Raw genomic sequence first — 23723 nt, forward strand, 5'->3', positions numbered from 1 at the left:
AACACTACTGCCTAGTAAGCAGAATGTCCGGCACAATTTTCATTCGTTGTCGCTGATTCCACATAACGTCCCGATGCAGCTGATACTATCAGTCCCTTTCCTTTTCTTTCCTTTCTCCTCTCTCCACCTTGAATTTACAGAATTTATGCCATGCGTTACAGTTGTGCAAGGGATGGCTGTACCACTGTCACTTCCCTTCATCCCGTCAAAAACAGTACATCATCGGTTGACAAGCGACCGTGTTACCCAAATGCTCAATTTCATTTTCGTTCAAAAAAAAAAAAAATGTCAAATGGCTCTGAGCACTATGAGACATAACTTCTGAGGTCGTTAGTCCCCTCGAACTTAGAACAACTTAAACGTACCTAACCTAAGGACATCACACACATCATGCCCCAGGCAGCGGTTCCACACTGAAGCGCCTAGAACCGCTCGGTCACTCCGGCCGGCTTCATTTTCGTCTCTTTCCACGAGATAAACAATGGTGAGAAAAACCTAAGGACAACAGTAACTATCGTGTAATTTGACACTGCCAAGTAACAAGGCTCGATGGAAGAAACAAAGTGAGAACTACTGCATTACAGGAGTAGGAGGCGCGGTACAGGCGGAAGTAAAGCTGCGAGGTCGGGTCGTAAGTCGTGCTTGGGTAGCTCAGTCGGTAGAGCACTTGCCCGCGAATGGAAAAGGTCGCGAATGCGAGTCTCGATCCGTCTCACAGTTTTAATCTGGCAGGAAGTTACTGCACTATAGCACAGAAGATAAAGACAATGTGGAGGTGTACGCCGAGGAACTCGTTAGGGCGTTTACCATGTTGGTGAAAGCAGCCGTACCAACCAGGAGTCGTAGCGGCCTCTCCATCACCATGGTCCGCCGAACTAGGACACATGCTTCTGTCAGAAGGGAGAAGAGGTATTACCAGCGAAGTGTCGTCTGGGAGCATAAACAGCACTGGCTTCGGCAGTACCGGGAAGCCAAGGAGCTGTCAGACTCCGAGGCTGGGAGCGGGGTATATGCTGGACAAGCTGGCAATCGACACCTGGGGAGTTCCATTCAAATTAGTAAGGGAGAAAATCGGATCGCCTCTGGTGTTGTCCACCATCTGGGCGGGAACCGGATGAGAGTCTTGGGGGGAAACTGCTGACGTTCTGCTCCGGTCCTTGTTGCCTGACGATGATACAGGAATACGTGTAGACACAGACAAGCAGCGTCGTATTAGAGAGGTATATGAATCTGAGTATATAAATGATACTGTAGTATATGTGTTTTCGAAGAAGGAAGTCGCTGCTCAAATAAAGTCTCTTAAGAGAGGTAATGCTCCAGGGCCAGACAGCACTGTAGCGTAAATAGTGCAGTTCCTCGCCCCACATCTAGTTGCGCCTCTGACGAGGCTACACAATTAGCGTCTGAGGTTGCAGAGACTTCCGACCTTCCGGAAGAAGGCCAATGTGGTGATCATAAACGAAGGTTCGGACGAGCACCCCACAGATGCAAAATTATAAAGGCCTATATGCTTATTAGACACCCTTGGGAAGTTGCTGGCTGACAGACTGGCAGCACACAGAGTGCTATGTGGGATGAGTTACAGTCATTTCGGCCAGGGCGCTCAACGTCTGACGCTGTTGCTCTGGCGGCCAAGGTCTGTGGCTCAGTTCCACGCATGTAAACAGTCAGCACCATGGTGGATATCTGTGGCGCCTTTGACCATCTGAGTTGGCCTTCGCTTTTTTCGTGCTTGCGGGACAAAGAATGTCCAGGACAGCTGTATGGTTGTCGGAGAAGCTATTGTGAGGGAAGAGAGGTCTGGCTATTGTCCCCTAGCGAGCGTGTCAGTAAAATGATAACGATGGGGTACCCGCAGGGCTCTGTCGTGGGGCCACTCTTTTGGGACGATAATATGAAGCCATCACTGGACTGTCTACAATGCAGCGACGATGTGCTAGGGGTGATAGCCTACGCACACGACCTACTCATGTTGGTTGGCGCTTGTAGCCCCGTGGATCTAGAGCCTGAGAAAGAGTATCGGAATGGTGCTGAGAAGCCGAAATGCAGTTTGCCCCAAACAAATATATTTATTTGTTGCTACAGGGGAAATTAAACAGAAACAGAATTGCAAGAATCGATGGCTCGCCAGCTCTTCAGCGTCTTGAGGCCCGATAAACCGGAGGCGTCGTTGATGAAAACTGGAACTGTTACGGCTTAAAGTCAAGCCCCGTCACGCCAGTCGACAGGGACAGGAAGGCTGTCAGAAGAGGTCAGCCAATGGCACGCTGACCGTACCTCCCTGGGACGACAACGCGACAGCAGCAGTCCCTACGCGAAGATGACATAAGTGCCGCTACCGACTGGTGATAGCCAAGTTCAGTAGCAGCTTCAAGAATAGCGACTTCGACAGCAGGGACAACTCTAGTCACTTCGCTTGTACTCTCTGTCACAGACTTGAGATTGTCTATACGGAAGAAGATTGATTATTTTGTAAGTCGCACTTAGCTTGCGACACATCTGTGTAATTGTCAAAGTTAAGTATTGTAATTTTGTTACTGTAAAGAAACTCGTCAATACGACTTGTTTGATTGTTTGTGTAGCGAACCGAATATGCAGGCTTCCTAGACACTACAGGAACTTCGCCACAAACGTTGAGACCGTGCCCCAGAGATCGCTGGAAGTACTTAACATTTTCACTGGAGCCGGACGTAAGACATTTCATCTCCCGGCATATCTAATTAAACTATACTCACTTGCATCGTAGGTTACGGCTCCGGAGTTGGATACACAGGCTCAAGAAGGTCAAACCTTTCATGACCAAGCGAATAGTGCAATGTAACATGCTACTACGTTCAACTGGAACATATAGAACTAATCTGGAAGGGGCCTTGGTAGTGTTAATGGAACCTTGCCCACACGACATCAAAATACGAGAGCAAGCAGCCTGGTACTGAGTGAAGAGGGCAGAACTGAAAGACAGCCGAGGTCATGAGTGTTAAAACAGGGGGGAAAAATTTGATCAGGAGGCCAGGGGAGGAGCTTTGGCAAGAGACATTGGAGACCGACGAGACAGGACGTGGAAGAAACAAATTACTGCCAAGCATCCTGGAACTTTCAACTTAGGAGAGGTCTCCAGAATGAAATTTTCACTCTGCAGCGGAGTGTGCGCTGATATGAAACTTCCTGACAGATTAAAACTGTGTGTCGGGCCGAGACTCGAACTCTGGATCTTTGCCTTTCACGGGCAAGTGCTCTACCAACTGAGTTACCAAAGCACGACTCACGACCCGTCCTCACAGCTTCAATTCTGCCAGTACCACGTCTCCCACCTTCCAAACTTTACAGAAGCTCTTCTGCGAACCTTGCAGAACTAGCACTCCTGGAACAAAGGATATTGCGGAGACATGGCTGGTAACGAGTTCTTGAGGTGGGGAGTTCCATTCCTCCAACAGCGTGGTTGACAGCTGCTGCAGTACGTCTCCTCAGCGCATCTCACACGTACTCGATGGGATTTAAGTTGGGGTGGGGGGGGTGGGGGGGCTGGCAGGCTAACCAATTCGTCGAATATCCTATCATCCTAAGACCTCATCCATTTGCGCGCTTCGATTTGGTTGCGCTGTCTCATCCACAAAAATGAAATCAGTGCCGAATCTTCTTTATCTTCTTCTTCTTTGTCGTCGCCGTGTCCCACGTCACGTAGGGTCAGCGTTGCTCTTCTGGATCCCTCTCCTCCATAGTACTCTATCCATTGCCTCTTCCTTCTTCCATCCTTTCTCCCTTAGGTCAACGGATATCCTTCCACCTCATCTTCGGTCTTCCTCTCCTCTTGGCTCCTTCACTCTTTATATCTTCAACTTTGTTTCCGATATACTCTTCCCATTTTCTCTGTAAGTGTCCGTACCACCTTAGTCTGCTCTCTTGTATCTTTTTCCCCATGGATCCCACTTTCAGAGCTCCTCTAACAAATTCCTTTCTAGAATGAGATTTTCACTCTGCAGCGGAGTGTGCGCTGACATGAAACTTCCTGGCAGATTAAAACTGTGTGCCCGACCGAGACTCGAACTCGGGACCTTTGCCTTTCGCGGGCAAGCGCTCTACCATCTGAGCTACCGAAGCACGACTCACGCGCGGTACTCACAGCTTTACTTCTGCCAGTATCTCGTCTCCTACCTTCCAAACTTTGAAGCTCTCCTGCGAACCTTGCAGAACTAGCACTCCTGAAAGAAAGGATATAGCGTGGGAATAGGTGTGACGTTATGGGAAGTTGCAGATAAACAAATGGCGAACATAAATAGTTCATTTTTTACTCCATTAAAATTGAAAAGCCATTTGGGTGCGCCTTTGTCTGTGACGCGGTTTGGCATCGGCTCGAAATATTTCCACTTTTAGCGGCAGATGATACAGACGTTACCGCGCCAGCGCTGAGGAGGAGAACGCGGTAAGTGCCTTCAGCTGATTTCCCAGGAACTTCGCTCAGTGGGTGTTAAAAATAAGCGAACACGTGTCTCTTCTTAATCGTAGGTACTGACCGTTTCTGAAAGAGCGACGGGCCAACTTTTCGAGGTATTTTCCAGGTAATTTATGTGCCTTTCGCCGCGCAATATCATCAGACTAAATGGAGACGCAGTGGTCACTGTTTCTTAATTTTGCGCTGCGTGTTCGAAAGGCGATTATTGTTTTTATTTATTTCTTATCTTTATTTTTTATTTATCTACCGACGTCCGTAAATGGTTACTACGCGAATGTTTATTATCATATTAGGGGATACAAGGGCGTTATATTAATCGTACATTTACAACTGGATTTCACAGTAAGCGTCATACATGTATTATATAATAATTTAACAGATTACAATCCTTTTAAATTCCCATAGATTGATATTTCATTCTCGTGTCAATTCTTATATTGATTCTTGTATTTTATTCACGTATTTGTTCTTCAGGAACATTTGGTGCATTCCTTTGGATGATTCCCATCGTAGAAACATTGGAAACACATATATTCCAAATACCGCGAGCATTACGCAAAGGCAGGTTTGCCACAATGATATTTCTTCGTATGAATCTCATTGGGGAAAAAAACGCCGTTAACATTGCTGAAAATTCCGCACTTTGGCAGTTATTTCGTGGCAAACCATGCATAACGGATCACTTTTCCGAAAACTGGCTCTTGCAGTTCATTATGGATGAAGATACACTGCAGGAATTTTACCGAAAGCAATTTCAAATAATTTTCTCTGTTTTTTAATTCATTGATCTGATATACAATTAGTAGACAAATAAGGACAACTTTATATCATTATACACTGGAAAACATTCGTGTAGTAATCTTCTTCAGACATGGTTTTATGATTGAAAAAAGAATAATGAAACTAATCACTTTTCTAACACGAGGCACAAAACTAAGAAGGCGGCGACTTAAACCACTTTTTTTTATGCTGAACTTGTATCTGTGGATTCAGCCGTGTTGCGAAGTGTTCAGAGCTGTATGATCCAGTGGGCCGCGCAATCTTTGGACACGCAGGGGGGTCGCTTTGAGTATTTGCACTGAGGACAACGTATTCATTTGTGAACGTCACGCGGTCATTAATACGGAAATTATTATTGTCACTTTTGCTAATGTGTTACATTTGAGCGGACGTAGTATAAATGACTAGTAGATGCCGAGTTATTTAACTGTGCAGTCATCTTTAGCATCTCGTAACTGATATTGTTTTTGTAGTTTTTGTGTCCTTTGTTTCAATTGTCTATTTCTGACCAGTCTGATCACGTTTTTGTTATGTTCACCGTTACAAAACACTGTTGTATGTAAATTTCGGATACGTTTGGCTTAAGAAACGGTGTAACTACGGTATTTTATGGCAGAATGTAACTTACATGTAACTTACAAATGAAAAGAAATAAGACTTGACCTGGAATCGAACCTCGACCTCCTGCATGTTAACCCAAAACGTTATCCACTGCATTTTCTTTCTTTCCTGGACAGGAAAGGGAGCTGCAGAAAAAAATCTACCAGCCACAGCCACTTGTGCCCAAAGAGAAAAAGAACTACGCCTCTTCATGCGTTGGCATCTGTCTATGCCTGTCCGAAAATACATAACCACTTACTAAAAGGCGGTAGGAAAGCAAGAAAGAATGGGAAGAGAAACCGCAGGGGAGCGCCGAAAATGAAAGGATTTGCATAGGGGCTGCTGTCTCTCTCTCTCTCTCTCTCTCTCTCTCTCTCTCTCTCTCTCTCTCTACTGAAATTCCGGGAGTCGCCGCTCGTGCCATCGGATTTGTAGTTCGATCAGAGCATCATGTCGGCAAAATAAACATCAACATCTCATGACGTCGACGTTTCAGGTGGAAGGCGGGTCATGAAAGGAGCTCCATAGATAATTTGAAAAGAAATGTTTGTATTTGCAGTTGCGAACAAGTGCACGGTGTTGATCATTAAGGTACGTCCAATAACCCAGTTCCGATTTTTCGTCGGCCCCAAAATGGTAGAGGACCGTAAGGCTTCGTATCCAGTTCACAGCCTTAGTTTTCGTTTCAGAATAATGAATCACACCCGGGAATAAACGCGGCTGAAAAGTGATCTGAGCAGGTGTGTGGCGAGTAAGAGAAGCCAAGATACGCTACGCAGCCTAGAGATGATCCTCGTGAGAACCTATGGGCGACTGTGTAGTCCATAGCGCAGTGAACGCACAGGTGTCGTTAAGGCAGATGCGGCGCGAACGAAATTGGTTGACCTATTTGTCATTGACGGTGATATACCAGACGGATCCACTGAGCCACCGTTTCTATAAGGGTATAGCGCGCTAAAAGCATATAAAGTACCTAGAAAATAAATCGAAAACTTTGACCGCCGTTTTTTCAGGAAAGGTCATCTACGGATAAGCCGAGACACGTGTCGCTTATTCTGTCCACTCCTTTACTGAGCTAAGTTTTTGGGAAATAGGGTTATGGCACTTTTCGTGTCAATGGTGGCGGTCAGCATATTGGACGCGGCTGGGCTAAGGATACGAGGCAGCTGGTGGCGTTCTCTGATTGTGTGGCGGGTGGCGCCTGGTCTGACAACTCTAGAGCAGCAGCGGCAGCTGGCAGACTCCGCTGTGACCCGGCTGACGATGTCTCGTGGAGGTGGCGGAGTACGCAGCTCCAAGTATTTGTAGTGTAAGGCAGTCGTCAGTGGTTCAGAGTCCTGTGGTGGCGTTGGCAGCTGCGACATAGTTACATCGCGGCTCCAAGGCAGCAACCGACACAAGCTGGTCGCGGCTACATTGCCCAGCTGGTCGACCCCGTGACGGGCTGGACCAGTGGCTTTAAATGCAGTGGTCTTGCAGTGACTCCGCTGAAGTGGCAGCATTTCCGTGTCTGGTGGAAGTATCTGAAACAGGGTCAGTGACCGAGGCCCGGCTGTTACAATGTGGCTATGTGTAAACTTCTAAAATATTCCTGAAGGCTGAGAGGTGCCTCAGGTAGTTGGCACGTCAAAGTCTGACGACATGGCCGCTGCTCACTTTTGCCGAGCGATGTCTGGCGGCGGTCGGTGCTCGCGTCCCAGTGACCTGTCTTCGGCACTGACATTGTTACGCGTCACTCGAACGGTTTATCATTTGTTTGTGCTCTGGTTATATACTTTCGTCAAGGCAAATGCAACAAGAATAAGAAAAACGCAAAATGAGAAACACTGTGAATCACAGAGAAGCCAATCTCCTTCCGAAAAGGCCATGAAGGCCCGACGGTACCGACCGGCCACAGACAGTGTCATCTTCAGCCAGTGGGCGTCACTGGATGCGGATATGGAGGGGCATCTGATCAGCACGCCGCTCTCCCGGCCGTATGTCAGTTTACGAGACCGGAGCTCCTACTTCTCAATCAAGTAGCTCTTCAGTTTGATGAGTGCACCCCGGTTGCCAACAGACCGGATGGTCACCCATCCATGTGCTACCCCAGCCCGACAGCGCTTAACTTCGGTGATCTGACGGGAACCGGTGTTACCACTGCGGCAAGGCCGTTGGCCGAATCACAGAGAGACTGAGTTGTAACCTACCATACCTTCACAACAGTAATACATCCAGGAGACTTCGTCCGGGGTTATTTAAAGTCGATTGATTTCATGAAATTAATTTTAGAAAAATAAAATGATGTTATACGTATCTTTCGGCCGATTTTTGTGTATTTCTCGTCAGTCTGGGCAGATTATCCATCTAGATTATTAGAGTCGTTAGAGAAAATTCAAAGAAAAATGGTGCGTTTCCATCAGGATATGGTTAACAAGCTAAAAGAAATTTTCTTCAAACTCAAGCAGTGACGTTACAAGCGAATCATTTTATATCTTGGAGGGGATTGCTGTCAAAGCTGCAAGAGCATACGTACCAGAAGTGCCAAGATATAACTTCTTTCCACGCATACCTATATCTTCCAAAGGATGCATGACGGTAAAATCAGAAGCTTACAGAGAAATTTATCAAAATTTCTGAGACTGGCGAGAATGGAAGTGCTACGCCATGAAGTGGTTCGATATTTATCTAACATTGTCGATATGTTCCTAGTGAAACGGATATTGAATGACTAAACTGTAGCACCCCACCCGTCACTTATCTGGTATTGGCGTGTGTTCACCCCAGCTAATTGACTCACAGATCAACAGAAAGTGCAAAACTGCCGCAATATCGGATAACGCAAAGAAAGTAATAAGGCCCTGTGACTCCTGATTGAACTGCAGTGGCAGTGTTGACATTAATTGATTCAGAATTAATTAATTAAAAAGGGGTGCACGTTGATGTTATATTCAGCTATTGAACACCAGATGCAAATGTTGAATATAAAATTAATTAAGAAAGTGATTTGGGATTTCAACTACTTGATTGAAAACAGATGCAGTCGATTAGCACCAATTTATTTTAACTCACGACCTTCAATCACCACATTACATGACTTTCCTAACAGGCAGTGGGAATAATTTGCGTTTACGTGGAGTAAGCCACGACAAATCAATATTAATTTCTATCGACTGACCCAGGCGCAGTGCGAAGTGCGAAAAGAATTCCCCAATACACGGCCCATGAAACCCTCGTGGAAACTTTGCCAGCGTGATCCAACAAATTAATCAGTGGCCTAACTCAAGCCGGAGTGGGCGCAATATCACCGAATTCAGCATGGCGGTACGGCGTCGTTGAGCGGATGTCGGCCGGCCTCGTGGTGCTGCAAGGCTGGACTCGTCGACTCACTCCTAGCTATCTTGCTCAATACATAGCTGAATGAAAACTTTCTATCTCCAAGCTCAATCGTTCTGTTTGCTAAGTCCTAAACTGCAGAGATGCTCACTCTCTCTCAGGGGGTTGGGTTGGGTTCTTTGGGGAAGGAGACCAGACAGCGAGGTCATCGGTCTCATCGGATTAGGGAAGGAAGTCGGCCGTGCCTTTTCAAAGGAACCATCCTGGCATTGGCCTGGAGCGATTTAGGGAAATCACGGAAAACCTAAATCAGGATGGCCGGATGCGGGATTGAACCGTCGTCCTCCCGAATGCGAGTCCAGTGTCTAACCACTGCGCCACCTCACTCGGTATTCTCTCTCAGGCAAACTGAGAAAAGAACGCCACGTCCGCACTCTAGGCAAGCTGGGAACAGAAGTCCTCTACGGAGACTTCTGCCAGTCCACTCTTTAGTTTCCCCTCCGGCAAAATCACTTACGCCAGTTGCAGCACCAGTCGCGTTAATTATGTGTTGCTTCCCAGCGCCGACCAATGCCTGCTCTGGGAAGTGAAAAAATTTTCACAATATTTATCTCAACTTCTGCTATAGCTCCTCCCAGGCCACCTGTCAAGGTTAGCGTCCGCATAAAACACCAATTTTTCCGAAATTGTGACTCCCAGGAGAGTACTTCAAATTCCTTGGTCCTACGTTCCCATCACAGGCCGGCATATTTCATTCTGTCGCTCTTCACCTGATTTACTTCAGACTCTGCGGACCGTGAATTCAGTGTGGATTTGCTATAGTCACGAACATGCATATTTTGGCCTCTGTTGACCGCTCCACCGTAGCTTTGCGCGGCTTCCTCGCATGATTCACTGAAAACGGGACGATGGACATTTATCAACAGGTGTACCGTTTTCCATCTGCTTCCCGGTACATCAGCATGGAGCCAACCACCCTCTCACTGTCACTCATCTTAAGGCAGCTGGAGGCCGCTTTCTCAGAGTTTGAGCCGCCCTAAGTTGCCTATTGTTGCTTCCCTTCGCACGCCACCACCCGGCCGCGGTCAACTCTGAATACTTCCCTGGGATAAACTAGCCTCCAGTAAATCGATGCGTTTCCACAAAGTTTTCACGTGGCATGAATTTCTTTAAAACCATCACCCAACATTAATTATTCCAATAGTCCATACTATACCCTCTATAAGATGCATTGTGTCTTGTCAGTCATTTTTGTTCAGCCCTACTGTTCGCTCAATGTGAGTTCGGTGATCTTTAATGACTTCATGTAAGGGGCATAGTTCTTGCCATCTGAAATGTCCCCTTTGAAAAAATTATACAAGACTGTGCTTAAACTGACATACAATATTTTTAGCGCAACGCAATCTGACTTTCAAAAATCCCTACAAAAGAATGGCCCTGACTAACATTAACCTATACCTTTCACAAATCACTTACCTTACAAAAATCTTCATTACTCGAACTACTGCAATACAGCGAGCGCCACTACTGCCAGCTAAATAAAAGATTCAAACTACCGAAGGCACTAACTACTGATAGGCATAGTTAGCAAATGAAAGATTTTAATAGAGAACAAACAATGTATTTACCTTAATAGTCATCAAAAGTCATGACATCCATTTTTACAAATTTCAAAACTCCGCCATTTCTCTCCCCACATCCACCACTGCTGGCGGCTCACCTCCAACTGCGCAACGCTATGCGCTGTTAACATCCAACTGCCCAACACTACAATGGCAGACAACAATGCCAACTAGCCACAGACTGCACACAGCAGAGCCAGTGATTTTCATATAGAGCGCTACGTAACGTTGCCAATAAGAAAACATAAGCAGCCTACTTACACATCTTACAAAACTTACATTCCATTCGAAAGTGATGTCTGTCCGTCGAGAATTCTGACATTGCTCAAGGCTTTTGTAGTGTGAATTGCAGTTTGTGGAATTGCGTTATTCCACTGGAAGAAGCATTTTGCTTCGCTGACCAGGCAGAGTATGACAGCAGCTTTCATCAGTCTTTTCACAGACAGGATAGCATGCTTACCTCCAACAAGAACAATCCGTCCTGTTGTCACACTGAATCGCACCTCACACCAAGATTGGGACAGGTATGGATCTGGAAGATTGTTGCTTCCTGTCACCTTTCAAAGAGTAGGCAGCGAACACGTGGATGTCGATCTGACCGCCAAAAACAGAAGCAGGTCTCGCCACTGAACTGCACAGAATGCCACGCAAAGTCTCGTTCACTTCAGCTTTACATCGTACGTTTTTCATGTTTGTGGTACGCTGTCAGCAGTAAATGATAATTGGCAATAGACGACCTCAGCCCAGCTACCAGTAATCTGTTTCCAACCTGGTGGCATTCCGCCTTTAGCATCTGACCGAATTTCAGCTGTTGTCGTTCGTCTGTTTGAGCCATTGGAACAAACATATGGTCATCTCATGGTATAGTTCTCCGGGAAGGCCCCGTACCTGCTTCTGTTATCACACTGTTGCTCTGAGTCATTCTTCAGTTGTTGATCTGCAGCCAACCATTTAACTCTCTGTACAGTGTGAGAGTATAATACTCCCATGTCCCTAATGACAGTTATTCGACCATTCTTAATGGCCAAAAGATGGTGGTAAGCTGCAAGTGCACATCCTCTGCTTATGCTATGTTGCTATCTCCATCTGAAAAGTTGCAGTATCATTAGAGACATCCTATAGCCATCATTTACTCACAATATTCTTCATTTGTAGGAAACGATTTTGTCTGTACTAAAAATAAGCTTGTATGAAGATGAAATTGTTGTCAACATAACCCAGAGATATGGAAAAAATGGAGCTTCTATTTGGTAGCATTCGGTCAAGGTTTTCATCATATAACACGATCTATTTCCTACAGCGCATATCCATTAATCATCGAAGAACGAATCTGCAAAGGAAGAAAAGTTCGGGAATGGTGGTGCTACTGAAGTAAGCACTGCCGCACCATAACGTGGTTTACAGGATGTAGATGCGGATATAATCGTAGATACTGATGCAGATTGAGAAACAGATACTCTGTGCAACTGAGCAACACACTCAAAAGATTCAGGTCCACCAAAGAATATTTGTTAATGGAGGAGGAGTAAATGTAGACCGATACTTTTATACCTCTTTTCCCAGAAACGGCTCTGTGTCTCAATGAGCCCGCCATTGTGCTCGTCCTGGTACAGAGGGACGTTTGTTTCCTAGCGCAGTGACATAATGATAATTTCTTCATAGCCAGCAATTCAATGTCAGCATTATTTTCGAAAAAGAAATCAAGAGATAGTAACTACAGAAAAATTGCCCTTTCCTGAGACAGTGTTCCCGTTGCAGTCTTGCATAATACGCCAATAACCAACCAATTAGTGAAAAGAAGAGGTAATTCATTTACTGAGACAACAGTGCTGTACCTACATAAGAAAAGCACTTCACAGAAATAGAGTCTAAGAACGGTTCTTGGTAAGCTATCAAGTACCTCAATATTATACCAGGAAAATAATTTATCAAGTTCAGCCAGGCATAATAGTGATGACACCATTAGTTAATATACCTCACTATATTCAGTATTAATAACAGAACTCTTACACTAAAATACTTGTTTTATAAATGAATATACATGTAATATACAAGCAACAAGGGCTGAAGGTTTGCCAGAACTAGATTACTGCACTGCCTCCTGAAGTTAAGTGGCCAAACCTGGGTGACAAACAGTCAGTTCTTGAACATTAGCTGTGCAACATTTGGCGACCCTGCCAGGATTCTAAATTGGTATCTTTTGATTTACAGCAGGCCTACTGTTCTTTCCACATGGCTGTCAATATTGTACTGGACGTACATTATGTCTTGAAGAAGGATGTCGCATACATGCTAGTCTGTGGCTATAAAAATACTTACAGGGTGTTTCAAAAATGACCGGTATATTTGAAACGGCAATAAAAACTAAACGAGCAGCGATAGAAATACACCGTTTGTTGCAATATGCTTGGGACAACAGTACATTTTCAGGCGGACAAACTTTCGAAATTACAGTAGTTACAATTTTCAACAACAGATGGCGCTGCAAGTGATGTGAACGATATAGAAGACAACGCAGTCTGTGGGTGCGCCATTCTGTACGTCGTCTTTCTCCTGTAAGCGTGTGCTGTTCACAACGTGCAAGTGTGCTGTAGACAACATGGTTTATTCCTTAGAACAGAGGATTTTTCTAGTGTTGGAATTCCACCACCTAGAACACAGTGTTGTTGCAACAAGACGAAGTTTTCAACGGAGGTTTAATGTAACCAAAGGACCGAAAAGCGATACAATAAAGGATCTGTTTGAAAAATTTCAACGGACTGGGAACGTGACGGATGAACGTGCTGGAAAGGTAGGGCGACCGCGTACGGCAACCACAGAGGGCAACGCGCAGCTAGTGCAGCAGGTGATCCAACAGCGGCCTCGGGTTTCCGTTCGCCGTGTTGCAGCTGCGGTCCAAATGAGGCCAACGTCCACGTATCGTCTCATGCGCCAGAGTTTACACCTCTATCCATAAAAAATTCAAACGCGGCAATCCCTCAGCGCCGCTACCATTGCTGCACGAGAGACATTCGCTAACGATATAGTGCACAGGATTGATGACGGCGATATGCATGTGGGCAGCATTTGGTTTACTGACGAAGCTTATTTTTACCTGGACGGCTTCGTCAATAAACAGAACTGGCGCATATGGGGAACCGAAAAGCCCCATGTTGCAGTCCCATCGTCGCTGCATCCTCAAAAAGTACTGGTCTGGGCCGTCATTTCTTCCAAAGGAATCATGGCCCATTTTTCAGATCCGAAACGATTACTGCATCACGCTATCTGGACAGTCTTCGTGAATTTGTGGCGGTATAAACTGCCTTAGACGACACTGCGAACACCTCGTGGTTTATGCAAGATGGTGCCCGGCCACATCGCACGGCCGACGTCTTTAATTTCCTGAATGAATATTTCGATGATCGTGTGATTGCTTTGGGCTATCCGAAACATACAGGAGGCGGCGTGGATTGGCCTCCCTATTCGCCAGACATGAACCCCTGTGACTTCTTTCTGTGGGGACACTTGAAAGACCAGGTGTACCGCCAGAATCCAGAAACAATTGAACAGCTGAAGCAGTACATCTCATCTGCATGTGAAGCCATTCCGCCAGACACGTTGTCAAAGGTTTCGGGTAATTTCATTCAGAGACTACGCCATATTATTGCTACGCATGGTGGATACGTGGAAAATATCGTACTATAAAGTTTCCCAGACCGCAGCGCCATCTGTTGTTGAAAATTGTAACTACTGTAATTTCGAAAGTTTGTCTGACTGAAAATGTACTGTTGCCCCAAGCATATTGCTACAAACGGTGTATTTCTATCGCTGCTCGTTTAGTTTTTATTGCCGTTTCAAATATACCGGTCATTTTTGAAACACCCTGTATTTGGCCCTTATTTCAATGAGACATATGAGCATAAATTAAGTGACCAGCTGAAAGCATAGCGAAGGAAGTGTGAAGGATGTGTTCTAGGCACTCAGTCATGTGTGTATAAATTTGTTAAAGTTGCTGTGTCATATAATTATGCAAGTTACCACATGAAGTAACATGATGAAATCTTTGTCAATCAGCAACTCAATTTATGCCATGATATACCATCCCCCTGTTGCCCTAGACAGTTTCTAATGACGCACCTGAGTATGAAAAGATAGCTAGCGCTACTTCATGTGTAGCCAGCTCACATCCGTCTAAGATCCCCCCCCCCCCCCCCCCCTACACTCCAAGAGTGTCCATTCTCACGTGAATTTCCGTTTTATTACTCTTTCCACAGTCTTTCCACACACATTCCGCCACGGAGAAAAGATATATGCTTGACAATTTGGCGCGAAGCGTTACATTTCATGCTATAGATGCATGATTCCACGATGAAAAGTGGCTCAAACATTATACAAAACAGAAAAGCGTCAAGGATACCGACGGGGACAGGACATAGATACCTTTGAATTTCTTATTTATGTCTCAAAAATTGTCTGTATCATGTGTGCGTGTACGTCAAAAGTATCGATGTATACTGCTTCGAATGATAACTACAAGTTCGTGCAGTGTTTGGAAACCAGCAGCTGAACCTTCTGCTTATGGCGCACGTACGCCCCCAGCTTCCGATTTCACGCGCCTCTGAGCGCGCTTCCCGGCTACAGGTTCCATCCTTTAGCGGCGTGTCACGCCAAGGTTCCGAACCCGTCGTCTCGTGATTGATGAACGCGCGCCTTCCCAGCATGTGGCGATACACGCCGCCGTAGCGGCGCAGGCGTCTCGCTGGTGGGGCGCAGCGTCTGCTGCAAGTCTCGCCTTCCATTACTCAGTCTGATGTGACAGAGGAGGGCGATGAGCGCACTCGGCATGCAAGTCTGAATGTGTCGTATTCCTTCTCTACGCCCCTTTCTCTCCTATGTTTAAGTCGCACAGCAAACAAAATATGCGCTTCCGGAATTTGACACGACTGTGCCTTGATTCCATACTCTCAAGCTTAAAAAACTGAGCATGTTCCATTCATAACGGTGAAATATTGTCGGAATCAAAAATGCGTCCGGTATATCTCACGAACGGCGTATTGGATCGACAACGGCTGTGTCAACAAATGTACACTACTGGCCATTAAATTTGCTACACCAAGAAGAAATGCGGATGATGAACGGGTATTCAATGGACAAATATTATACTAGAACTGACATGTGATTACATTTTCACGCAATATGGGTGCATAGATCCTGATAAATCAGTACCCAGAACAACCACCTCTGGCCGTAATAACGGCCTTGATACGCCTGGGCATTGAGTCAAACAGAGCTTGGATGGCGCGTACAGGTACAGCTGCCCATGCAGCTTCAACACGATACCACAGTTCATCAAGAGTAGTGACTGGCGTATTGTGACGAGCCAGTTGCTCGGCCACCATTGACCAGACGTTTTGAATTGGTGAGAGATCTGGAGAATGTGCTGGCCAGGGCAGCAGTCGAACATTTTCTGCATCCAAAAGGCCCGTACAGGACCTGCAACATGCGGTCGTGCATTATCCTGCTGAAATGTAGGGTTTCGCAGGGATCGAATGAAGGGTAGATTCACGGGTCGTAACACATCTGAAATGTAACGTCCAGTGTTCAGAGTGCCGTCAATGCGAACAAGAGGTGACCGAGACGTGTAACCAATGGCACCCCATACCATCACGCAGGGTGATACGCCAGTATGGCGATGACGTATACACACTTCCAATGTGTCACCAAACACGGATGCGACCATCATGATGCTGTAAACAGAACCAGGGTTCATCCGAAAAAATGAAGTTTTGCCATTCGTGCACGCAGGTTCTCCGTTGAGTATACCATCGCAGGCGCTCCTCTCTGTGATGCATCGTCTAGGGTAACCGCAGCCATAGTTTCCGAGCTGATAGTCCATGCCGCTGCAAACGTCGTCGAACTGTCCGAGCAGATAGTTGTTGTCTTGCAAACGTCCCCATCTGTTGACAGGGATCGAGATGTGGCTGCACGATACGTTACAGCCATGCGGATAAGATGCCAGTCATCTCGACTGCTAGTGATACGAGGCCGTTGGGATCCAGCACGGCGTTCCGAATTAGCCTCCTGAATCCACCGATTCCATATTCTGCTAACAGTCATTGGATCTACACCAACGTGAACAGCAATGTCGCGATACGACGTACCGCAATCGCGATAGACCACAATCCGACATTTATCAAAGTCGGAAACGTGATGGTACGAATTTCTCCTGCTTACACGGGGCATCACAACAACGTTTCACCAGGCAACGCCGGTCAACTGCTGTTTGCGTATGAGAAGTCGGTTGGAAACTTTCCTCATGTCAGCACGTTGTACGTGTCGCCAACGGCGCCAGCCTTGTGTGAATGCTCTGAAAAGCTAATCATTTGCATATCACATCATCTTCTTCCTGTCGGTTAAATTTCGCCTCTGTAGCACGTCATCTTCGTGGTGTAGCAATTTTCATGGCCAGTAGTGTATAAAGAGAGTTCACACCGTTAGGAAGTTGTTACAGAATTGTGGAAGGTTGGAATATGATCGTAACTGGTTCTTCGCCCACAACATAAGCATAATGTAATTTAGGTCGACAAAAATATGCTAAGACAATATGAACACACAATTCATATTTAGGTTCTACAAACTTTTCAATAAATTATGGAGGACAGTGCTTTGAGTATAATACAATTTGTCCTTTCATTGGCGAATGATGTACTAATCAAATGAGTGTCAGAAAGGCGCCGTAGTGGTTCCATTGCTTTTGAGAATCGGAAGAATCTAACTGAAAATGTCTCGGGAAAACACTGCTTGTTTTGTGTGATAACAGCGGATAAAATTAGTGAATTCTGCATACATACCAACAACTCCTTTTTTCTCAAAACATATGTGAATAAAATCACAAAGGAGGACAATAATTCAGGTGCACAGCACTTCGTATCGTTGCTTGTAGAGTACATGCGGATTTGAGTGCAGCAAATAGTCAAGATACATCACTGAAACTGGCGTCAACCACCAATTTTACATGGAAAGAGGATCAAATACTTGAAATCTGTCATGACTGAAAGAAAGATATGTAGCTATCTGTTTTCATGCTGTGTGAAAACTTTTATGTCACCGTGTAGTCTACTCTTAATATTTGTAATTATAAATGATTATCGAGTCTCGCGGTTATCTTGAAGTAACATGAATTACACGTTTTAAAATAGCATTCCTTCGTTCTCCTTCAGTATGGTGAATTGGTGTGGATACATGCTGACTCTGATGATTAATTATTGTGCATTGTCATCAAAACATTAAAGTGATATCGTTTGCGCTTTCAAACTACCTGATTTTGTCCCTCCATTTAGACCTCTTCTTGAAAGTTCCTAATTCTCGTCTTAAAAATAACAGCAATTAATACTTTGTTCGCCTATTATTTCTCTGCTAACAATGTCAAAAACTTGATATTCCACAGATTCTTTTCCAGAAGCTTCGCGGCTAAAGCATTGAGTTTATATTTACTATCTTCCGTCCGGGCACGGATGTAAAACCTGCTGGGTATGAGGCTCCTGTATCCTCACACATCACATTATTTACTACTTTTTGGCATTTTAAAGCTTACCTTCTGTTCCCGCGCATATTGAGGTTCGATAGTCAGGTAGCCACATCAGTTTAAAGTGTGTCCAGCAGTGAACATAATCTGTGCCTGCCTATACCGTCTTTTTTGTAATGGTCGTTGTTGTGTTGCACGCGCGTTTGGCATATAATTTGAATCATTCACAGTAGTCCGGCAGTGTTCTAGAGATGCAGACGCGTTGAGTCGTGTGTGTTTCCATGTAACAAGGGGATATTTGCACCTGTCTCGATATTTTACTCAGTTCAGTTATTCACGCCATGGCTGAAGTATACTTCAAGTTACAGTGCGAGTAAGTTAATTATGGTTGTCGTATCCGGAGCTTTTTGAGAGAAGAAACAATTGTAATAATAAACAATACATTTTGAGATCCGTGATTAACTGTTGCTCATGAAATCTTGAAAGCTGCTATTACCTTAGTTGTTTCATCAGTGAGTACATAACAACTCGTATTAATGCCCTGAAGAAATTCCCTTTCTGTTTAATTTGTCTCGTGAATAAACAAGACGGTCTTATTACTATTAATGCAACGCGAGATAGAAAGCTAACTTTCATAGTGCAATGACATTTGGTTTAAATTATAGTAAAATAAATTTCAACTAAAATGTTCAGCCGTCCTGGTACAGGCGATCAGTGTAAATCCTTCGCTACCTGTTGGAAAGATGGAAGCTTTGCAGATTTAACTGCACACTGTACGTCTTCATACCTAACGAAAAGAAACTGCTCCATTAAATGCAAAGTTTAGAACTTTGCGTTGCATGCACACTTGCCTTGTTTGCCTGAATAACAGTAAGTGATTAAGGAATATACGGAGTTTTCTGAAGACAGTTTATCGTAATATTAAATAATGATGAAGGTAGTTAATTTAAATACGTTGTACTCGCACATGGCGCAAGCATGAACAAATGTGTACGGGCATAAAAGATCGTAGGACAGGGAAATAACTTCGAAAACAATTCTTGAGAGATTTTAAATTAATTTCTTATTTAGAAAACAGACTCAAAAGTTCATAAACAACACGTATTGCCAGCCGCTGTGGACGAGCGGTACTAGGCGCTTCAGTCTGGAACCGCGTGACCGCTACGGTCGCAGGTTCGAATCCTGCCTCGGGCATGGATGTGTATGATGTCCTTAGGTTAGTTAGGTTTAACTAGTTCTAAGTTATAGGGGACTGATGACCTGAGATGTTAATTCCCATAGTTCTGAGGCATTTGAATTATTTGAACACGTATAAACATCCTCTAACAGCCGTCGAGGGTATGCAATACCACATATTCACAGACGAAAGAAACAGCAGAAACCTAACTCTCATATACACTCCTGGAAATTGAAATAAGAACACCGTGAATTCATTGTCCCAGGAAGGGGAAACTTTATTGACACATTCCTGGGGTCAGACACATCACATGATCACACTGACAGAACCACAGGCACATAGACACAGGCAACAGAGCATGCACAATGTCGGCACTAGTACAGTGTATATCCACCTTTCGCAGCAATGCAGGCTGCTATTCTCCCATGGAGACGATCGTAGAGATGCTAGATGTAGTCCTGTGGAACGGCTTGCCATGCCATTTCCACCTGGCGCCTCAGTTGGACCAGCGTTCGTGCTGGACGTGCAGACCGCGTGAGACGACGCTTCATCCAGTCCCAAACATGCTCAATGGGGGACAGATCCGGAGATCTTGCTGGCCAGGGTAGTTGACTTACACCTTCTAGAGCACGTTGGGTGGCACGGGATACATGCGGACGTGCATTGTCCTGTTGGAACAGCAAGTTCTCTAGCCGGTCTAGGAATGGTAGAACGATGGGTTCGATGACGGTTTGGATGTACCGTGCACTATTCAGTGTCCCCTCGACGATCACCAGTGGTGTACGGCCAGTGTAGGAGATCGCTCCCCACACTATGATGCCGGGTGTTGGCCCTGTGTGCCTCGGTCGTATGGAGTCCTGATTGTGGCGCTCACCTGCACGGCGCCAAACACGCATACGACCAACATTGGCACCAAGGCAGAAGCGACTCTCATCGCTGAAGACGACACGTCTCCATTCGTCCCTCCATTCACGCCTGTCGCGACACCACTGGAGGCGGGCTGCACGATGTTGGGGCGTGAGCGGAAGACGGCCTAACGGTGTGCGGGACCGTAGCCCAGCTTCATGGAGACGGTTGCGAATGGTCCTCGCCGATACCCCAGGAGCAACAGTGTCCCTAATTTGCTGGGAAGTGGCGGTTCGGTCCCCTACGGCACTGCGTAGGATCCTACGGTCTTGGCGTGCATCCGTGCGTCGCTGCGGTCCGGTCCCAGGTCGACGGGCACGTGCACCTTCCGCCGACCACTGGCGACAACATCGATGTACTGTGGAGACCTCACGCCCCACGTGTTGATCAATTCGGCGGTACGTCCACCCGGCCTCCCGCATTCCCACTATACGCCCTCGCTCAAAGTCCGTCAACTGCACATACGGTTCACGTCCACGCTGTCGCGGCATGCTACCAGTGTTAAAGACTGCGATGGAGCTCCGTATGCCACGGCAAACTGGCTGACACTGACGGCGGCGGTGCACAAATGCTGCGCAGCTAGCGCCATTCGACGGCCAACACCGCGGTTCCTGGTGTGTCCGCTGTGCCGTGCGTGTGATCATTGCTTGTACAGCCCTCTCGCAGTGTCCGGAGCAAGTATGGTGGGTCTGACACACCGGTGTCAATGTGTTCTTTTTTCCATTTCCAGGAGTGTACATTGAATCCCCATTATAATATTTAGAGAATGGAAAAGTTATGTGAAAGGCGATTTGTATCCCCGATTTACTAAATTATAATTGCATATTGATCCTCAAGTATTCAAACAGACGCTTACATGGATACTCAATTGCAAAAGCATTTCCTGCAGGTGCAGCTGAAAACTCATGTAATACTGAATTAAGTTAAAGCAACGCCAGCAAGCAACGATCTCCCCAATAATACAGGAAGCTGCAGCTTACGAATGCTCATCTCAGTAATACACCCGCAGTACGATGCTAACAGCTTCGGTACGATGTTAGCATCTTCAGCCATCAACCATGGGAAAGGGTAGGGTGTCCGCCTGTTCATTTGGCCCTATAGATCTTGAGACCTCTGCTCCGGGCGACCTGACTGGCTCGTAAGGTTCCGCACTCAAAGTACAGGTTGAAGGGCATGCTTTTTCCTTGCTCAACAACAGATGAGACTTCCCTAGCAGACGAGAGCATTGAATATAGAATCTTTGGGTCACGTAAGTCATCCGCAACTCACGCACTGATACATAACATGAAACACGTTTGTAACTGACGGCTTTCAGTCCTTCATTGGCAGAATCGTACTACGTTACTCGAGGAACACGTATGATTGACCGACTGGAGAATTGGATATAGAAAGCAGTAATGTAGCAGTGTCGCTAATGTCACCATGGCATTTTTAAATGCGGAAAGAAGAGCTTCATAAGAGAGAGAGAGAGAGAGAGAGAGAGAGAGAGAGTTCATCTGGCACGAATTATGGCACCCTGTGTGGGTCCCTGATCAGGGTCACAAGTGGATGCTGGACAATACGTTACAGTGTAGATGAGATTCATAATGAGTAGTAGTTTCAAAAATAGGCGAGAAAAACAAAAAGCGGATATAAGCCTCCAGGGTCCTCAAAGACAAATAATGTAATAGAAAAAAACCTTGAACAAAAATTGTATTGTCCCTGAATATGGAAGTTGGTGTGTCGGACGTGCCGATTCCTAACCGGAAAATTTTGAAAAAGTGATATTTTGGGGATGGAGTCAATGAACTAGACGCATAGTATGGTGAACAAAACTTTGCACGGAAACGGATTTTGATCGTTGACATTGGCAATGTTTGTGAAATTGCGAAGGGGACCTCAAGAGTTAGACTCTACATGTTTTGGGACTGACAGAAGCCAACACGAAAGGTAACGGAACAGAAGAGAAGCATCGGCATATGTTATATACAGTGGGGTAACCAAGGAGGAGAGTTTATTAAAAGCTTTGCTGTTTGCCCAAATTTACAATGCCAGCAACCTAAAAAAGGAATTTTTACTGGAAAATAGGTGGCACAAAAGAAATTTAGTACTGCAGTACCTAGCTGCGGGTATCGGATGAAGGATAATAAATCAATACAGTACACAGGTTGACCTGATAGTGCAGTGTAACGCGCATTGCGCTATCCTGCGAGTCTGGTAGGTAGCCCAGATCCCGACTGTATACGCGCGGCTAATCGGCGGCCTTGGCTGTTGCGTGGGTCAGCTCGAGTGTGGTTTTTAGGCGGTTTCACTCGCTCGTTAAGACAAATGCTGGGCTGGTCCCCACTTTTTGCTTCAGACAGTACGACACACCAACGGTTTAAATATGATCACACTCAGAATGAAGTTTACAAAATTCCTACAAAGGTGACGCAAGGATCTTTCTTCCCATAACTGTCGATTGCTGTTATAGGGAGGGCACCCGGCTGCAAAGTTAAATAAAAGTCAATTTGCCAACACCTGAGAAGAGCGGGACGACGACGACAACACCACCACGAGCAGCACCATCACGTGGACACACTGAACTCTGCAATAAAATTAGGGGTAATTAGAGAAACCAAAAGGCTAGCGTACGTGATGCAAGAGCCTGCAGATGCCCCAAATGCGATGCTGCTCTTCGTCAACAAACTCCAGGTACACAGTGAGTTCTTACAATTTCTGGGATTTTAGCTGTGTTGCTTTTTTCCCCGTCGTGTGACGGCTCGTCGCTGGGTGCAAGTCGTTTGATGTGTGCGACTTGCGCGTCGATGATGGTGAAATGGCTTGAGGACAACACAACGTCCAATGCGGCCGAGAGTTGAACACGGTACCCTTTGGTTGTTGTTCAGTCACGCTGACTCTGTATCTACCGAGGCGGTTATGTATCTGTTATAGAATATCATCGCCGGTAATATTATACGCTCAGATTCATGTTTGGCATAGCATGTTGTATGAGATCCGTTGGCATCCACGGATCGGCAGTGTTCTAAACGCGTTCATCGACACAATTATGAGCAAGAAGCGTATGATGACGGTGGTGAAGGCAATCGTGGGCTGAGCAGGGTATCCATTTTACATCCAGCGTGTGCAGAGTCCAACAGTGTACAGTTTTCCCATAGGGTTAAGTCAGTCCTCATTTTCACTGCGTTGATTGCATGATGAAGTTAGGTTCAGTCGTTAAGAAATCTGTAATACTTTGTTGCGCCTCCCGCCCTCAATAGGAGATCTGTTATTTAAGATTGCTTCCAGCCTCGAGCGCTAAAATTTACTTTTAATCTAGTTTGTACAGGTTGGTTCGAGTGAAGCAACGCACTAAGGGGCCTAAATGAAAAATCCCTTCGGATTATTTAG

This window comes from Schistocerca cancellata, chromosome 8, assembly GCF_023864275.1.
Source record: "Schistocerca cancellata isolate TAMUIC-IGC-003103 chromosome 8, iqSchCanc2.1, whole genome shotgun sequence".
NCBI classification, from domain to species: Eukaryota; Metazoa; Arthropoda; class Insecta; order Orthoptera; family Acrididae; genus Schistocerca; species Schistocerca cancellata.